Source organism: Drosophila nasuta, chromosome 3, assembly GCF_023558535.2.
Source record: "Drosophila nasuta strain 15112-1781.00 chromosome 3, ASM2355853v1, whole genome shotgun sequence".
Classification (NCBI taxonomy): Eukaryota; Metazoa; Arthropoda; class Insecta; order Diptera; family Drosophilidae; genus Drosophila; species Drosophila nasuta.
Genome location: NC_083457.1, coordinates 15191452 through 15211052, shown reverse-complemented (window position 1 = coordinate 15211052; position 19601 = coordinate 15191452). Strand labels below are relative to the sequence as shown.

At 34.1% G+C, this 19601-nt stretch overlaps 2 non-coding genes across 2 annotated transcripts; one reads left to right on the top strand and one right to left on the bottom strand.

Moving 5' to 3' along the window:
* Positions 1-4474: 4474 nt before the first annotated feature.
* Trnas-aga (transfer RNA serine (anticodon AGA)) lies at positions 4475-4556 on the bottom strand. The gene has a single exon. It is a non-coding gene; the product is annotated as a tRNA-Ser (tRNA).
* Positions 4557-19305: 14749 nt separating this feature from the next.
* On the top strand, positions 19306-19400 carry Trnay-gua (transfer RNA tyrosine (anticodon GUA)). Its single transcript has 2 exons — positions 19306-19342; positions 19365-19400. It is a non-coding gene; the product is annotated as a tRNA-Tyr (tRNA).
* Positions 19401-19601: the final 201 nt, after the last annotated feature.

The following is a 19601-nucleotide window of genomic DNA, read 5'->3' as shown; positions in this document are numbered from 1 at the left end:
TCTGAATATGTATAATGGACCACTCACAGTGCTATTTTATTTATTTTTCTTCATTTCTAAAGAATCCACTTAAAAAGTGAAATCTAAAACATAATTGGTTTCAAAGTCGATTATAACATACTACGTAACGTAACGGAACACATACGCTACAGGATTCATCTCAATTATTTTATAATTGAGTTTTTTTCAGGGGTGCATATTTTAAGTGTGTGGAAAACGATAACTCAAAGGTCCAAAAGGGTAAAAAAGGTACACGTATCTTACTTATGAGTATGAAAATACTAACCTACCAACATATGTAGATATATAACATATATATATCTACCCCAAGGCGTCACTTTGTTCATTGAAGAGAGAATTTGCATAGAACTCAAGTAATAATTTAATTGGGAAGTATTTGAAGCATGAGGAACTCATTTTTTGTTAAGATCTTTAAAGTAAGTCAATAATTTGATGAGTTATTTATTTAATTTTGCAAAGTATTATGTGTTTTTAGCTAAAGTGTATAAAATATTTAAATTTTATAAAGAAAATTTGAAATTTAATATGTGAAAAGTTTAAAAGTTTATTTTACAAATACTATTTTACACAGAGAGAAAATAATTTAGACTTATATGATTTAAGGTTTTTTCGCTCTTAAAAAGAACAATCTTGAAATAACATTTTTAGTTTCAAACAATCTTAAATCAAGTTTTTTATATTGCATTTGCATTTTAAGTTAGAAACATTTTATTTGGAGATTAAAATCTTGATTCAAGAATGTTTTATTCTGGAGTGAAAAGTAAATTGCAAATCTTGATTTAAGATTTTTTTCGATATAAAATAAAAAAAATGTTTTCTTGTTTCTTTTCTTGGTTAAACTTTGATATAGAAACAATTTTGATTCAAGATCTTATTCTTGATTTTAGCAAGTTTTTTCTTTCTATGTATTATAAAGTATAGTAATCAGAATGAGTTAAATAAACAAATTTAGTTTAATCAAAATCTTATCAATTATAAAATAAATAAACTTGTGGACTATGTTAAACAGTAAAAATGTTTATACTAAACACTTAAACAATAATTATTGCATTACATTATGTGCGATTACCAAAGCTCTTTTTCTAAGAATACTCGATAAATTGTTAGGCTACAGACTAACTGCAACCGAAGCAGCTGGAAATGTTTTCATAACTTGAAATAATGTTTTTTCAAATACAGCAAACCCGATGGGGGGTATTAGTATTAGATTTCGGCAAATGTTGAGTGAATACATTCGACTCATTCACTTCTCCCCGAAAGCATGTTCAATACACATTTGTGGACGACATAAAAAATAAAGGCAAGAAAGCAAAGCAAAGCAAACCAAACGAAACGCAACGCAACGCAACGCAACGCAACGAAAACGAAAACCAGCTGCGGCCATTTTGAGATATTTTATTGCCCATAAGTCTGGAGTTATGACAAATATAGAAACTGAAAAGCATTAAATTTGGCGACAGCCGAGAAAATCCATAAAACAACACAAAAAAACTGAACTCAACTGAAATTGATATTCAGCACAACAAGTTGGAGAGGCCTTCAATAAGTACGTCCACTCAGATACATAGATACAAGATACACTTGTATCTGTGTGTGCCTTATAAGTCAAGATGAATGTATAAGGCGTGTGTGTGTGAACTCATTACAAACTTGAACTTGAATATCTGACAGATAGCTAGCTAGATATCTAGATAGATATTGAGATACTCTTTATCGAGGTGCTAATTTGTAGTCTAGTCTTAATACAACATACGCTGAATTTCGATGATAATTTATTTGCTTTGATCATAATCGACAGCTTCCTTAACTTAATGAATACAGCGAACCAGCTATATATAGCTATATATACATATAAATTCCATTTTTTGTAGAATTTTGTTTGAAATCAAGATGATTCAATCGAATGAAATCTGAAAAGCTTTTACCTCAAGCAATTAAAGATCAAGATACATTAAAATCAACTCATATATATCTTTCATTCTTTGAAGATTCCCAGCTCTTCTGATGACATTTGAAAAGGCTTTTAAAGCGAATGCATAAATAACCTTCAATGCTTTTAAGCTTACTTACTTTGAGAATTCATTGAGCTTGTTAAACTGAAAACTGCGCAAGCAATTGAATATAATTGATTTAATTGTATAACTAATGAAAATTATGTAAAATTGTTAAAAGTTAAAGACTTAAAAGACGTCAACTTAACATCAAATTGAGTTAAAACTGGCCATAAGCTAAAGTATAATAGTGAAACTTTGTTCAATTTTGCAAATAGAAACTCTTAAATGTTGAATCATAAAATTTTCAATTTTAGGTAACAGCCAATAAACACGTTATTTTTTATTCATTCACACTTCAAAGTGGAAACAATTTAGAACATTTTATTGTGTACAAGTTTTTTGACGTATGTCTATACATACAACTACAACGTATGTTAGTTAGTTCTTTGTGTTTGAACTTTGCTTCGGGTGATGAAATTAAAGTATTTATGTGGACAGACAAATGAAAATGAATACGAATGCATCTCCAATCCTATAAAATATTTATATTCTCGATCAGCGACAACAGCTGAGACGATATACCCTTATCTGTCTGTCCGTCCGTCTGTCTGTCTGTCCGTCTGTGTGAATACCTATATCTCAGAGACTATAAGAGATATAAATATAATTTTTCGACCTTTCGACAGCATTTGTTATATTTGCACGCAGATCAAGTTTGTTTCAAAATGTTGCCACGCCCACTTCCGCCCTCAAAAATCGATCAAAATCGAATAACAGGCGTAATTTTTAAGCTAGAGTCGCGATTTTTATTAATAACTATAGTAATTATGATTCCTTAAAATTTAGTTGCAATCAAATAAAAATTGTAGAATTTATTTACGAAATAATTTTGTATGGGCAAACACACCTACTTTCTAGGGGTCTTAGTTGCTTTGGTATATTTTGATATATGCTCCGGTATATTTTGTAATGTTTGGTATATTTTGAATATGGGACTATAGGAATATACCAAATATAGCTGTTGGTAAAAATTGCAGTAGATTAAATTGGTATATTTTAAAATTAATACCGTACTGTTTGGCTTTTATTAAAAATGGGTAGCGGGTATATCAAAATCGAGCACACTTGACTGAAGCTGTTTTACTTGGTATATGTACATTACATCACATTACAAACAATTTAAGTTAGTTAGTTCTTTGTTACGTAATGTTGAGCTTAGCTTCGGTTGATGACATTAGAGTATTAATGTGGAATAATTATAATGCTTCAAACAATTTTTTCCTTACAAAAATCCGAAAACGATTTCATTTATCATTATTATTAAATATGACAGTTTTGTTTCAATGAAAATCTTATTTTTGAATAAATATAACACTTAGAAAACTTACGTTTTCTTTTATTTTCAAAAGATGTTGTTTATTTTTAGTATAAAACAATACAAATATGTTTCTTTCAAAATAATTGTTAATATTATTTATTTATAATTGATTTCATTTTTGTTAAAGTTTATGTCATTATTAGCAATCCCATTTCCATCGTCATAAATAGAAATGTAATGCTTAATGCACCTTCCAAAATGGCCCTCAACACGTATTATCGCTTTATTGTGTTTATTTGCATTTATAATAAAACAATATTTCCCGAGCCCAAAATACTGGCTAACTGAATTTCCATTGACAATTGCCATCATTTAGCTGTCGCTGTCGCTATATCTCCATATCTGAGTAGAGTTCTATCATTGTTGGGTAATGTCCCTGGATGGTTGCACATAAAAAGCGGCAATCGGCACGTTTCAACTCCCACACAGCCGAGTCAAAGCTTTTTACGGCAGACGGCAGGCGGCAATAACAAAATTTGCTTAAACACAAAAGTCGATGCCGTCGGCGACCGTAAACCATAAAATGGCGGCAATGGAGAGCTGGATAACTGGAGAGTTGCAGAGCTACAGTTGTTGTGGCTACAATCGGCTGGCTATATTGTAGCTAACCAGCCCCGCCGATTAAGTTGTGCCCGGGCACAGTGGCAACGCTGTCCCGCAGTTCTTACTGTTGTTGTGAAAGATAAAAAAAATGCCATAAAAACGCCGCCGCGTTGCCCGCAGGTAAAACACACACACGCAGACCGACAAAGTCAACAGCGACAGCAGATAACGAAATGCACACAGCATTCGTCCATTCCATTCATACCCACATACATACATATACATTCGTATTCATGTTCAGAGACGGACAACAGGTAAAGTGGACGACAGACAGACGCAGTTGTGGGTGGGCTCTGTTTCAACGTGTTAAACGGCATAAAAGTAGAATAAAAACTCAAAACGAAATCAAGCATGTGTGTGGCGAACAAAAACGTCAAAAAGAAATGTGCAAAAATAAAAAAAAAGTGAACTCAGAAGGAGTGAGAGAGAGGTAGAAGAGAAACTTCTCAAACACACAACTCAAACCCTTTCATTTGCTCGCAGCCGGTAGGATTCGAACCTACGCTCCCAGAGGGAATCTGATTTCTAGTCAGACGCCTTAACCGCTCGGCCACGACTGCTCTTGGCACATGAGTGTCTAGTTAGCGGCTTTACGCTCGGCATACCACTTAAGCAGCGACAGCGACGGCGGCAGAGGCATCGACAGCGGCAGCGGCAGTAACGACGACAGCTAAAAATAAAAACATGTGAGTGTGAATAGTGCCAAACTACTGTCGTTGTTCCCTTTGCTTTTGCTTTGCCTTGCTGTTTGTTGTTGCTGCTTATGCTTTTGTCCGACGCTGTTGCTTTTGCTTTGCACAGTAGTTGTTGTTTTTGCTTTACACAGCAGTTGTGGCTTTTGCTTTGCATTGTAGTTGTTGCTTTGCACAGTAGTTGTTGCTTTTGCTTTTGATTTTGCTGTTGCTTTTGCGTCTTTGCTCTTGAGACGTTGCGTCGTCGCTTGCCGTAGTAGTGATAAGATACTTTGAAAACTTTAAGCTTTGCAATGCAATAAACATAAAGCCGTACAAAAACTTATTTACGCTTTATACAAAACTTTTGCTGGCGCCCTTCTCTTTCGCTCTTCTTCTGCTAATGCTGCGCTGCTTAGTTTTTGTGCTGTTTTTAGTTGTGCGTTTTTGTCTTAGTTTCGTTTTTGTTTTTCGATTTTTTTTTTTTGGCATTTTCATTCCCATTGTTCTCACGTCAGCATTAGCTCTGCTGTTTGCCAGTCTCTTCTTTCGTCTACTACATTCACACGTACATACATTTATTTATTGTTGCTGCTTTCGCGCAAATATGCGTAGAAACAATTTGTTCATCTTTGTCTGACCCCTCAAAGTCGTCTTCGGCTTCGTCTTCTCTGCTCTCCCCACCCCACCAAAAAACCACTCTTGATGTTGCGGCCTGTCCAAAGTAGAAAATCTCTTTGTTCCGTGTGTTAAATGCCATGAGTTTGCAGAATTTTCGCCGCAATTTTGAAAATACATAAGTATGTATATACATAGATATGTATGTATGTACATACATATCTATCCATCCATCCAAAGTCTACACACAGAACACAATCTACACGTAGAAAACGCGTTCTCACTTCCTTCTAATCTTGCAAAACAATTTCGTTTCCATTTCACCTTTTTTCTTGTATGCAAAACGTTGAGATAATAATGCTTTCGGGTTTCCTGAGTGTTAATTGCTTTTTCTCTAATCTTGTTCAAGTACTTCAACTATTTTTAGACAAATTTCTGCTTCAAGGTATGTATATGAAACAGTTTCGTTTATAATTGTTCTTTTTTCATTTATAAATTAAACTCAACCCAGAATCTAAATTTTCTCTTATTTTTTGGTGTTACATGATTTTTTTAATGAGATATGATCAGTTATATTACACTTTTACCTATATTATAATATCTAAATTTGAAATCTAAAACTTTATAGATCTGAAATAAAAGAAAATATTAGTAGTACTAGTAATACTTCAAATCTTCAGCTAAGCCCTAAAGGAATTAAGTATAAAAAAGTTTATAAACTATGCCAAAACTGAGGCCAGAACATACAATTATCCATAACTCAATAATATTTAAATTTTTTCATTCTTTATATAAACTGAAAAAGTGCTAAAATCAATTCACCTTAATATTTGTGTTCTTGAAATAAGAATAAATTCTTAAAACTAAGAATATTAGTCTAAAAAATGACTAATTTTCAACATAAGAGCAAATCTTCTAGATTTAGGTTTCAAAATTCTATAATCCTTCGAAATTCCTATAAAGTTTTTATGTAGATTGGAGTGTTTTTGTTTATAGTTCAGTTAGTCGAGCCTTTGCGAAACATTCTGAAAACCCAAAATTCTTAGTACTAAAACCAAAATCTTGATTTAAGAACCTTTTCTGTGTAAAATTAGACTTTCGAAGATAAAAACTTCTTGAATTCAGAACTCTTATTCTGGTTTCTAGAAACTTTTGCATGATTTAAAGTATATACATAGGTCTATAGGAATATGAATGCTTTATATCTTTATGCTTCATGCTTCTTCACTTTGTTTGCCACAGAGATGAACCAAATTAAATTTGACAACATTTAAAATGTTACTCAGAATTTTAAGAAATGTTTATTTACCAAAAAAATGTATCTGCAAATACTTCCTTCTTCTTCTCTGCTGGCTTTTTGTGCTGCTTAAAGTTTAAGCTGGTTCAAGTTGTTTAGGTTTAGTTCTCAGTTTTGCCAACTTCATTTCCATTAAAATGTGAAAATTTCAAAACGCAAACGCTTGTCCGCTTTTAAATAGGCAAATATGTGCACAAATGTGTTTACCTCATACCATCCGAATAAGTTTGGCACTTTCAGGGCCTCCTATCGAGTGATGCGGGGGGAGGGGAGGGGAAAGCAGTAGCGTGGTTCGTTGTGAACTCATTAAGAGAACATTTTTAGCTCGAAAAAAGCAGTTGACTTTACGAAACCGTGCAAACAATAACAAACTCATTAGATTCCAAGTGCTTTCGGTTCTCAGTAGTCGCAGTCTAGTTTTTGTTGTAGTAGTTATGCTAATTTGCCAAATGTTATTCACTTTAAAAGCGTTTAAAGTTAGTTATATCGTGAATAATTGGCTGTCGAATATGAATTTAAGCTTTAAATTCATATATATATATATTATAGTAATTCGTTTAAAACAAACATTAATTACTTTAATAATCCTTTCTCAGTGATTTCTCTTTTGTATTGAATATCAGCTCTCGGCATATAGTGAAAAAATATACTTAGAATGTTTAACAATCGCACACTTTACCTCTTCACGCCTGTTTAGTATTCACAAATATTTGACTAGCTTATGCATTTCATAAATGGATTAAGCAAATAACCTACGAGGGGAGAGAAAACGTGATATTTTTAAAACATTGTAAATACATAGTTTTATTGAGATTTAAAGAAAAGGAGTGAAAACGGTGGCCTGAGATACTTTGTGTCCATTAGTTTTTATACCTACTGCCCAAAGGGTAGAAGGGTATTATAACGTGCCTCTAGGAAATGTATGTAAAAGGCAGAAGGCAACATCTACGACCCATAAAGTATACATATTCTTGATCAGCATTCACAGCTGAGCCTTGCCCGCCTGTCCGTCTGTCTGTCCGTCCGTATATACGAACACCTAGATATCAGAGACTATAAAAGATAGAGCTATAATTTTTTCGAGACAGCATTAGTTATGTTTGCACGCAGTTCAAGTTTGGTCTACATTTTTGCAACGCCCACTTCCGCCTCCGCAAATCAATAAAGATCGAATAACAAGCAAATCTTTGAAGCTAGAGTCGCAGTACAATAACAACTTTATGATTTCTAAAAATTTGGTTGCGATCAGATAAAAGATATACTATTGTATGGTGAAAAAACGATTACTTACTCTTAGTTGCTTTGCCTGAAAATATGGTATATTTTGAACTTTATGGTATATTTGTAATGGTACTATATCGAAATATAGGCTTTGGTATGTTTGTGATTATTACGAATTAGTTCAATGAGCTTGAATGACAAAAAAGAAGATTTTTACCTGGAGATTTTAAGTGTGATTAAATTGTGGCGAAAATCTAAAACAAAGTTGATCTCCATCAAAAATACCAATTGCTGTCAAATCAAATTATTGCTTTATCTCTTATAGTCTCTGAGATTTAGGTGTTCATGCGGACAGACAGACAAACGGATATTTCCTTTCAGCTGTTGACGCTAATCAATAATATATATGCTTTATAAAATCGGAGATGTCAAAGTTATAATATCCTTCTTCTGTATGGGTAGCAGGCATTTGCAATACATTTGCTTAAATACAAAGTTTGATATCAATTGAAATATAAATATGCTAAATTCGAGGTCTAGTCATAAATAATATTAAACAGTCAGATAATCAAAATGTCATCACGTAGTTTAGCAATACAATTCTTATATGGATTATTCAATAGCTCCTTGTCAAGTTGTGGCATTTTATCATCATATCAGAGGAATTTGCATAGCTTAAAAAGAATTTTCCGTTACGGATCGTTATGACAATCTCACTTGACTGCCAGCCAAAAGTGAAGGATGCTTGTCCCAAAACCATTTGGTCAACAATGGCGGCTAATAGTAAGTGGACTGTCATCAGGAATTGGATTTCTTTTGGATATCGAGTATTGAGTGGTCTGCGATGATATCTTGCATCTTAACTTTCGAATTGAATTTCCATTGTTGTAGTTGTTGTTGTTGTTGGTCTCGAGGCAAAATCAGTTGCTTGGTTGGCTTTTACCGCAAAAACGGGGGATGTTCCCGATATCAGCGATTGTCCTTTTTTGGGGTTGATATTTGGTGCCGTTGCTTTTTGGTCGTGTGGCATGTGTTTTGGCTTTGGCTTTGGTTTGGTTTGGGTAAACGACGTATAAACGATGTGGCAAATCCATTCGAGTTATGACCAATGAAGCACATAAAATTCTTGATTCCATTTCGACGTTTTAATAGGGATTTGTGACCGCAATTTTGGTGAAAATATTTGCTAAACTACAAAAATACTAAACTTAAGTGGAATCCAATTTGCAGAAGAGCTTTTTTCCAAGGAATGGGGAAACTTGACCCTTTTCTTTCTTTTGGGAAAAGTCAGCACTTTTCCTTGTGGCATTATTACCTTGGCTACAATAAGCAGCAAATTCAATGCAGATACTCGTACTTTTTGCCACTCGACGAGTAACAGATACTCACACAATGAATGCAACAACAACAACAGCATCAATAACAACAAATCTGTGGCTGTTGCAAAGAGACATTGCCATGCATCTTTCGTTCGTTCGTTCCTCTGTTCGTTTGTTGCGACGTTCGCCGCATGCCGCAAGCCAAGGAAATGAAATAAATTGCAAATAAATTCAATATACTCCGCATGTGTGTGTTTGTCTGTTTGTGTGTGTGTTTGTGTGTCTGAGTGTTTGTCTGTGTTCGCATTAGAGATCCAGTAGCAGAGATACATAAATCAAGGCCATAAATGGCAATTGCGCTCGCTGCCAGCGTCGACGTCGACAGCGACGTCACTTTGATTGGAGCAGCGCAGTGCACATGTGTGTGTGTGTGTGTGTGCTTGGTATTCACTGCTGCTTTGCCCTTTGCATCATTCGGGCACTTGAGCGTCTCTTGCACTCTTCTTCTTCTCCACAGTCTGAGACGAAGTTAAAGTGCGAGAGAGGGAGAGATCGACACTTGAGCTTTGAGCGTTGAGCTTTTGTGCTCTCATTGCGCCTTTTGTGCTTTATGTGCCATAATTTTCGGTTATTACTTGCAGTTCATTAAAGCTGTCTCCCTCTCTCTCGCTTGCTACGTTGTTGTAGTTTTGTGTGCTTAAATCAATCTTTATTAAGCGCGTCCGTTCCCTGCAGTGGCGTCGTGCAATAAAAAATCAAATTGCAGCAGCAGCAGCCAGCCACAGCAGCAACAACAACAACAGCAGCAGCAATCACAATAACCTGAACCTGTTTAAAGTGCAACTTGCCGCAAGTTGCGCCCCGTCTGTGCTTCAGATTTCTCCGCCACTTCTTTGCAGTTGTTGCTGCTGCACTGACAGCTTTTTTCTTCTTTTTTTCTGTTTTTCGTTCGTCGTCTTCGTGCTACAAAACTCGAGTGGGCTCTTGTGCTCAATTTGGCCCTCTGTTCTGTGTTGCTGTTTCTCTTATATGTCTGTGTGTATGTATGTATGTACGTATGTATGTCTGTTGTCAACGCTCTGCTGCTGCCGGCGCCCGTGCTCCGCCTCTGCCTCTGGTGGCCAGCTCGCTGCGCCAATGCCCGACTACTTTGCGGACTCGCGACTCGCGAGCATATCGCAAATGCAATCGCAATTAAGTTTTATTTTGTAGCGAGCGCATTTTTTAATTAGCAAACTACTACGACCACATACGCTACGTTACGCTAAGCGACGCGACGCCATCTACCGCCCCAACCAAAAAGCTTCCACTCGTCGCTACTGCGATCTCCACTGTTTGTCGTTTGTCTCGTTTGTCGCCGCCGCTGCTGCCGTTGTCGCTGTCGCTGCCTACGCGCGCGCGCCGCTGCTAATGATGATGATTGCTCTCCGACTGCGGCGTGGCGTCGCGTCGTGACACTGTCTGCATTAGAGATGGACACGAGCACGCACGAAAGCACGCTGCTGATTAAAACTGCTTACTGAAGTGATCAACAGAGTTCAAAGCTGTTCTAAGAAACAGACTTTTAAATCAAATAAATGTTAAATAAAAATACATTTTATTCATAATTCTAAATATCACAATTTATTCAATGGCGAGAAATCAACAGATATGAAAACCCATTTTTAGAAGAGGGTAATTAAGTGTTATATAAAAAGCACGCTGCAAATTTATACTGCAAATTGGAAATATCAACAAAGATCAAAGCTGTTCTACGGAGAAAACTTTTAAAGCCGGTTGAAATTGTTACAAATAAAACAACCACATCAACAGAAATCACAATTACATTATTAATAGTATAATTCATGATAAATACAATTTATTCATATGGAGAAGAACAAATCTAATAACTACACCACTTTTAAATGAATTTTACAAAACCCAAAATTCTATAGAGTTTAACGTACTACTCAATAAGAAATAAGATTACTGTGTCTCAAATTGTGATCGGAATATAAGAGATAAATGTTATGGTCTCAAATATACCAGTTTTAAAATAAATGTTTCATAAATTGAAATGCGTTAGGAATAGATTACTCTAAGTACTTTAAGTAACTGATTTAATAAAAACTTAAAGCATAATATTTTAAGAAACCTTTTTGTCTTCTATATCAAAATATTTCAGATCTTAAATATCACTACTCGCTAAGTAGCAATTGCAGTTTCAAATTAAATTCTTAGGCAAAAATGAAAATAAAGGCGATATGGTTTCATTAATATAAAATTAAGAATTATGTCAATTTATTCAAATGTAATAATCCTAAAAATAAAGAAATAAAATATAAATTAAAAAAGAGATCAAAAAAAATAATTAAGTGACGGAACATTTATAGATAACTTAAGTCAAGAAAACTAAAATAATTGAATGAGAGTTGACTTATAGAAAACTTAACACTAGAATTTTGACGTACTTTTTATAATTTTAGTTAAACTTGTCATTTCTATTCTCGGCAATTAAGTTTTATATTAATAAACCAAATAATAAATACTAATCACGTTTTCTGATTATTTGCGCCTATCATGAGATGTCACGCGCTCATCTCTAGGCCGCCCGAGTATCTCTGGCCATGTATCTGTGTATCTGTATCTGTGCACTGCATACGAAAAGTGCACGAAAATTTATTCGCTTTTCGATATTTAGCACCCATGGGGGTATAAAATAAAAATCAACAACTACAATAACAACAACAACGACAACAACAACAGCGAGCAATCGTCTCGATCTCGTTGGATCGTCGCTATATTTGGCACACGGCCCCCAAACAGTTCACCGCACCCCGTCCACTCCCTCCACACCTTTGGCAATTCTATCTCCTCCTCCTGCTTCTCCTCCTTCCTTCTCCACCTCCTCTTTATAATCATCGTCGTCTGATGCGGCTACTGCGTAGCATACAAACAAAATTTTCATATTGATTCAATTCCATTTTCAGAGTTTTATCGTTCGTCACTTTGGGAACCGAATGAATGCATTTTCGAGAACATAAACGAGCACAGAACTCAGAACTGAGAACACAGAACAGAACACGAACAAAACGAGACGCAAATTTGCATTTGACTTTTATTGACATATTCGCATTTTTATTGATCGTTTTAATTTGCATTTCGATTTCAATTTCGTCTGTACTCGATGTCTGGCTGGCAAAAAACAACAAAAAAAAAATAAACCCAAAGGCCTCTTTATATTTTTTTTGCTATACCCTATGGCAACTGTGCTTATATAGAACGGGTATAATTAGGTTGCGTAATTAGATGAAAGTAAAAGTTCTTTATAATGAATTCACTTGCGATTTTTACTGTGCTCTCCATAATTTTTCTTTACGTTTCATCATTTGCATACCTTATGCTGTAGGAAATTCCAAATTGGGATGTAGTTTCCTATTTAGTTAATATCATTATGTATGATTAGAGAATACTGTGGATGTATTATATTATATGTATATACGTTGAAACTTTCGAAGTGGATATCCAAACACCTTTATTTTCTGTGGCATTCGCTTTCATCTACAATTTCAAAACTATTAACACTTTTAAGATTATTTAATTTTAGTAATAAAAATCTTGATAAAGAGCTCACTACAAAATATTGAAAAAAAAAACAAGATAAAAACTGAGGCCAACAAAATTCTTAGTAAATTAATTATCTTTCTGTAGAAAAGATTGGATATATGTATGAAAAACTTTTTGTTATTGAACATAATAACAAATATCAGAACGCAGATAATATAATTTGCGTTATTATTTAATCTATATAAGTCTGTCTTCTAAGTCTCACTGAATTTGCATTTACTATACATAACATACACAGAGAGAAAAAATCTACATTGAAAAAAACTTGATGATAGATTTTTTCGATCTTGAAATAAGATTTTTGGCTTGAAACAATCTTAAATCATGATTTTAATGCTAAATTTGCATTTGAATATTAAAAACATCATATTTTTGAATTAATATCTTGATTCAAGAATGTTTTATTCTATATTAAAAAGGAGATTGCAAATCTTGTTTTAACATTTTTTTCGATTTAGTAAAAAAAAAGATGTTTGTTCTTGTTTCTTAAAATGTTGGAATTCCTTTCGTATAAAATAAGAACCTTATTTACGGTGTTATTACTGTAGTAACATTTAAAAACTATTAACATTCTTAAATTTATTTAATTTTAGAAAACAACTTAATAATAAGCTCGCTACAAAATATTGAAAAGACAAGATAAAAACTGAAACCACCGAAATTCTATATTAATTATTGTATATTGACCAAAAATAAGTTAAAAACTAAGCCAACAAAACTCTGTATTAAGTTGTTGTTCTACTGTAGAAAAGATTACAAAAAGAGTCCACAGAATTGAAATATGTACTATATATTCAAAACTTTTTGTTATTGAAATAATAAACACATATTGCAACGCAGTTAAAATAATTTGTATTATAAAAGTCTAACTTTTCTCCATTTTTAAGATGTGTTCACTGACTTTATACAGTACCAACTTCTGTGCTTCGATATTACAGATACAATTAGTTATATTTTACCAAAGAATATTACATTTCAAACCTCTACAAAATGTTATAAATTTTGAACAAAATGAAATAAATTAAATTAAAATGAAATGCAAATACTATGATCAAAGAGGAAGTACGTCTAATTTACTTAAATCGCAGCCAAGGAGAAAGTTTAGTGCGTTGCAGGGTATCTGGCAGTCGAGCACGCTCTGCACAAGCACTTGTGATTTGTGTTTTGCTCATTTTGTCAGTCAATAAACTGGTTGCTTGCCACCACACGCTGTGGTATGTGCAACAAAAACACATTTGCAATATTTATAAAATTTTATTGCATTAATTATTTAATTTATGACTTTCTTTTATTTTATTTTACGACTCGAATTTTGCATTCCGCCTGCTGCTGTTGTTACTGTGGTTGTTGCTATTTTGTTGTTGTTGCCGTTGCTGTTGTTGGCCATAAAAGCAATAAACACATACATTAACATATTCACAGACTCACTGAATCGCACTGGGCATATATCAAATGTGATTATTGCGCATTACCGATTGCCTTGTTTACCAACTACACATTACTACACACTGATTAGGCAATGCCCCTCTCTCTGCCCCACTGCCTCCACCGTCTTCTTCCCCCACTTATATGATTTGGTTGCAATCGCGTGTCGATTGCATCACATTGCAAATCTCGATTATAAATTTGAATATTTGCATTTGTAATCGAATGCGTTGTGAAGGGCATTCGATTCCCTTTTACAAATTGCTTCATTCGCTATTCATTCCATCATTTCTTTCGGTTTATTTCCATTTGACGCACGAAGGTCAACCAATGGAACTTTAGCGACAATAAAAGTTCCACTCAATGACGCAAATATATCTAATCGCTAATTGTGATATGAGATATCATCAGCCTTATCTATGTAGACATTTCAATTTTCGACAGATATTTTATTTCTTGCCATATTTGGCATATTTATTTATTACTTAAACAATACTTCGATCATATTAATTAGTTTTAAGGCTTCGTAAATACTTTTTCCCATACAAATATAATATAAATATGTAATGTTTCTTTTCTATGAATCAGCTAAATTCGACAAGGTCAAATGAGCTTATATACTTGATAGTTTAGTTTACTTTTATCTTTTTTTAATATTCTAATAAAATTGTTCTAAATACATATTAAAACTTATAGGCAAGAATCAAACTGAAATGCAATTTTTATGATGAAACTTTTTGAATAATTTGTGACTATAATAAACTGTAAACATTACTAATTATATGTATAACATTAAATTTCAATTTTTTATAGTCAATTTGTGGTGAAAATGGCATTAAGTTCCAATATAAACATTCTGATGTTCAGCTGCAAAACTTATAATAGCATCAATTTTCATGCTTTCTTCAGCTTAATTAACAAATAAATTCGGCTAACAAAACAACCCAATTTATAGTAAATTTTATTACATTAAGGGATACTTAAATTATATACGACAAGTAAAAAAGCTATAGTCGAGTATGATCAACTGTGAAATACCTAAATATATTTACATAAAATATACCAAAGGCTATATTTGGTATATTGATATAGTAAAACATTCTAAATATAGTATATAGTACAAAATATACTAGTTTGACAGCCAAAGCAACTGAGATCCATGCAAACATTACAAGTGCTGTCGGGAAAAAATGTAGAAGGTATTTAGTTCCAATAAAAACATCCTTATGTTTAGCTTCGAAGTTAATAATAGAAATAATTTTCAAAACTTCATTAACTTAATTAATAAAATGGCTTAACATAACAACCCAATTTAACTTAACTTAACTTTAAATATTAAAAAATACTTAAATTATGTAGAAAAATTCATCTTTTGAAATATTTATTACAAGAACCGTTAGTTATATGATTAACATTGCATTCTAATGTGTTCAATTAGTCATTTGACAAAACTGAAACAAGATAAGGTCAAGGCTTTATTACTATTTGTCCTACAAAAGAGTGAAAGAGGACATAATCCACTATTCAGAGTTTCCTTTATTAAGGATTGGCGCAACGTTTTAAATTTTCTTAAAAAACATGTCGAGAGCTCTAAGGAAAACTTCGCGCTGTTCTTTGACAAGGGTTACACGGCTCTTACAGCTTATCAAGAGAAATAAAGTAGTTAGAATGGCTTTCCTGGTTTTTTGTTTTTTTGGGACCACGCAAAATTTGGACACGCAGAGCCTTAAGCGATAACGGAACCCAAGCAAAGGAAGCACACAAAAATGTACGTATAACAACAATCATAACGATAATCGAAACTCGAAAACCATATTAATGCAAGTTGGGTAGTGGAAACAATCATTTTCTTCGATGGCCGTTCACTTCCTGGGCATTCGACAAAAGTTAATAACTGTGCCATTAAAGTTACGCCGAGGCCTATTATTATTTCATGACTTAAAGCTATACGCGGCCCCGAGGGGGCCTCCAACACAATAACAAGTAAGACAGCTACAGTTGAGCGTGCTCGACTGTGAGATACTCGCTACCCTTTTTTAATAAAAGCAACATGTTGCAGTATTATTCTTAAAATATACCAAAAATACTAGAAATACTTCGGTATTCATTTAAAAATATACCGAAATAATAAACCACGAAAATACTAAAAATATACCAAATGGTATATTTAGTATATCGATATAGTACCACATTCAAGATATACAGAAGACTGCAAAATATGTCAAAAATAATATACTATAAAAATACTAAAAATATACCAAACAGTATATTTGGTCTATAGATATAGTACTACATTTAAAATATACCATAGACTGAGAAATATGCAAAAAATAATATACTACAAAAATACTAAAAATGTAACAAACGGTATATTTGGTCTGTCGATAAAGTACCACATTTAAAATATACCATAGACTGAAAAATATACCATACAAAAGCATTTCTTTAATAACCTTGACAATATTTATCTGATCGCAAGCAAATATTCAGAAATCACAAGGACTATGGGGTCGGAGATGCCTCCTTTTATTTGTCACATGTATTTCCTGCCGGCACAAAATTATAATACCCTTTTACACTATGAGTAGCGGGTATAAAAAGCGTTTGCTTCGACTTCGTCGGAGTCGAAGTTGGGATTCGTGTTCGTTGTTCGCTCTTCGTCGGGGGTTCGTTCGTGCCGCGTTGAAGACGTTAATAGAGCGGGGCGCAAGCAAGTGACAAAAGGAAACCTTTGCGGTTAATTGCCACGCCACCGCCATAGCCAACATCGACAATCGACAGCACGGACAACTGGGAACTGAGCACAGGGAATTGGATGGGGGAGTAGCCAGGGAAGTGGACAGGGTCAAAGGCAGCGTTAAATGTCAATTGGATCATTCTGGGGGTTGTCGACGCCGCAACGCTGCCGTCGTCCCATTGTCAATGTGAGCCTGACAACCTGCTGAGTTCAACTAATGCGTTTATACGACGCGCTCTTTAGGCCTAGAAAGCAATAAGCGTGCTCTACCAGCCGAGAAAATGCGGAAATGAAAAAGAATGTTGGTTAATTGAATAAAAGGAACTAATCTAGAAGATATGTACATATTTGTTGGGCTCATCATTCCCTGATGTTTTTCTATTATATTCGAAATTGTGATTCTTTCTTAAAAATATATAATTTTCACATTCTTTATTTCTCTGATGTTTTTCTAAGTTATTCTAAAGTGTGATTCTTTCTAAAAATACACAATATTTACAATCTTTATTTACGTTGAGTTTCATTTATTTTGTTTTTCGTCAAATATTTATATAAAAAATATAGTAAGTATATAGGCGTATTTATATTTTATTTATTATACAAGTTAACATTTTTAAAATTGGTTTCGTTGAAAAGAATTCTCGCAGTTGTTTTCTTATTATAAGATGAATATCTTGAAGTCTAGCATAATTTTGAATAAATTTGTATAGCAAGGCTTAAAACATTTATACTTTTCACGTATAAACAGAATATTAATATAGGATTTTCTTATTTTAAAGTAGGAAATGTTCAAATGTACTATTATTTCATACATTCCATATAATATTTAATAATATGTAATAAAAGTACAAAATTTGAACATATGTATATATAAATATATATGATATGTTAATTTTTTCAATATAATATTCATTACATATTATTCAAACTTACAAGTTGTTATAGACTTCCATGCCTTAAAAAATTGTTCATTATGTATGTTTGGACTATTTGAGTAATTATTGATCTGATGAAGTCTATATTTGTTGACTTTGTTTTTAAATTACGAAATGTGTTTACACAATATCAAAATAAACATAGACACCGCATGAACGTTGTATACAGAGCGAAACAGCTAGAGCACATTGCGAATGGAAGTGTGAGGGAGAGAGGGAAAGACTGACCGTGCAGTCAGCTCTATTTAATAACAGTAACTATAACTGTCAATAAGCACGCAGTGTGGAAGAGAAGGGAAGACGGCAAGAAGCAGCCCTAACCGCAGGCTAATTAGTTGACCAAAATGTATGATGCGAACATTTCGTAACGCTTTTTATATGGTGAAGTGGAAATGGGCACATAAAATGCTTTTGCACACATTTAAAGCGAGTGAAACGGGCGAGATTTAAAATAAATTATATCGTCATATTCCCAGGGGCGCTTTAGATCCATTGTTGTTGCTGCTGCTGTCGAGTTGAGTGCTTTACGCCGCCCCCTTTGGAGCAGAGGCAGAGGCAGCGACAGACAGGCAGAGACTGAGGTTGAGGCAGCACTCAACTGGCAAGCACCCAACCACCCACACACACACCCGCACACACACATAAGACGAGAACTCGTCAGCGTCGACACGCCAATTCCATATGTTACACAGCTCGCTACGTTTCGTCCCCCCCTTTCTACCTTAACAACATACGTCGCATTCCTCACTAGGGGGGTGCTGTAAAGGGTGTGCGAGGCATAACACATCAACATCAGTCTCAGTCTCTACATCAGTCTCAGGCTTAGTCTCTACACAAACTCATTCTCTACATCAGCCTCAGCTTCAGCTTCAACCGCATTGCATGAATTTAAGTTAACCCCAAACCATTTTGGGCACAGCTCAGTTTTCTCTCCCCTCTGCTTAGGCTTTATGTTCGCTCTCTCTCTCTCTATCTTTCTCTCTATGTGCGCATATGTGTGCGTGCGTGTGTGTGTAAGTCTATTGGGGTAAAATACAAGCAGAACGTTTCTACACTGCGATAATTGAACATGTTTCCGCTGCCTCAGTCGCTGTTGGCGTCGCAGTCGCTGCAACGGACCCTTTTAGTATTTTTCGAAATTGCTTTTTGCTGCTGCTTCTTCTTCACTTTTGAGTTTTATGCCCGCAAAAGAAACGAACGAACAACCGATAGCAACTCCATTTTGTATCCGCCACTTTAGGGTGACCAGCTGACGTCAATGCTAATCAGAAACAAAAACAAAACATTCGCCCTTATTCATTTCAAGCATTTACAGTTGTTGTTGCTGTTATTATTGCTGCGGTGTCAATTTTGCATTCCATTATCTTTATCTTTATTGCTGAATTTATTTTTAGTGAGCGACATTGTTGTTGTTGCTCTGCGGCTTCGAAGCTTTTGATTAGCAGCAGCGGAATGCGATTTGCCGATGTTCGTTTACTAACCTTCGATAGCTCAGTTGGTAGAGCGATGGACTGTAGCGTGTAGTAATACTAAGTAGACATCCACAGGTCGCTGGTTCGACTCCGGCTCGAAGGATTTTTTGCTCAATAAAATAAGTATTTTAGAAGATAAATAATTTAATAATATAATAATAATGTTGGGATTGGTCTTTTTACTTAATATTGTCATATTATGGAGAAAAAAAAATTTTAGCTCATTTTTAAACTCGAATCAGAGATTTTTAGATTTTTACTAAACTTGTTTTTATTAATAACATACGTAACATAAATATTTTAT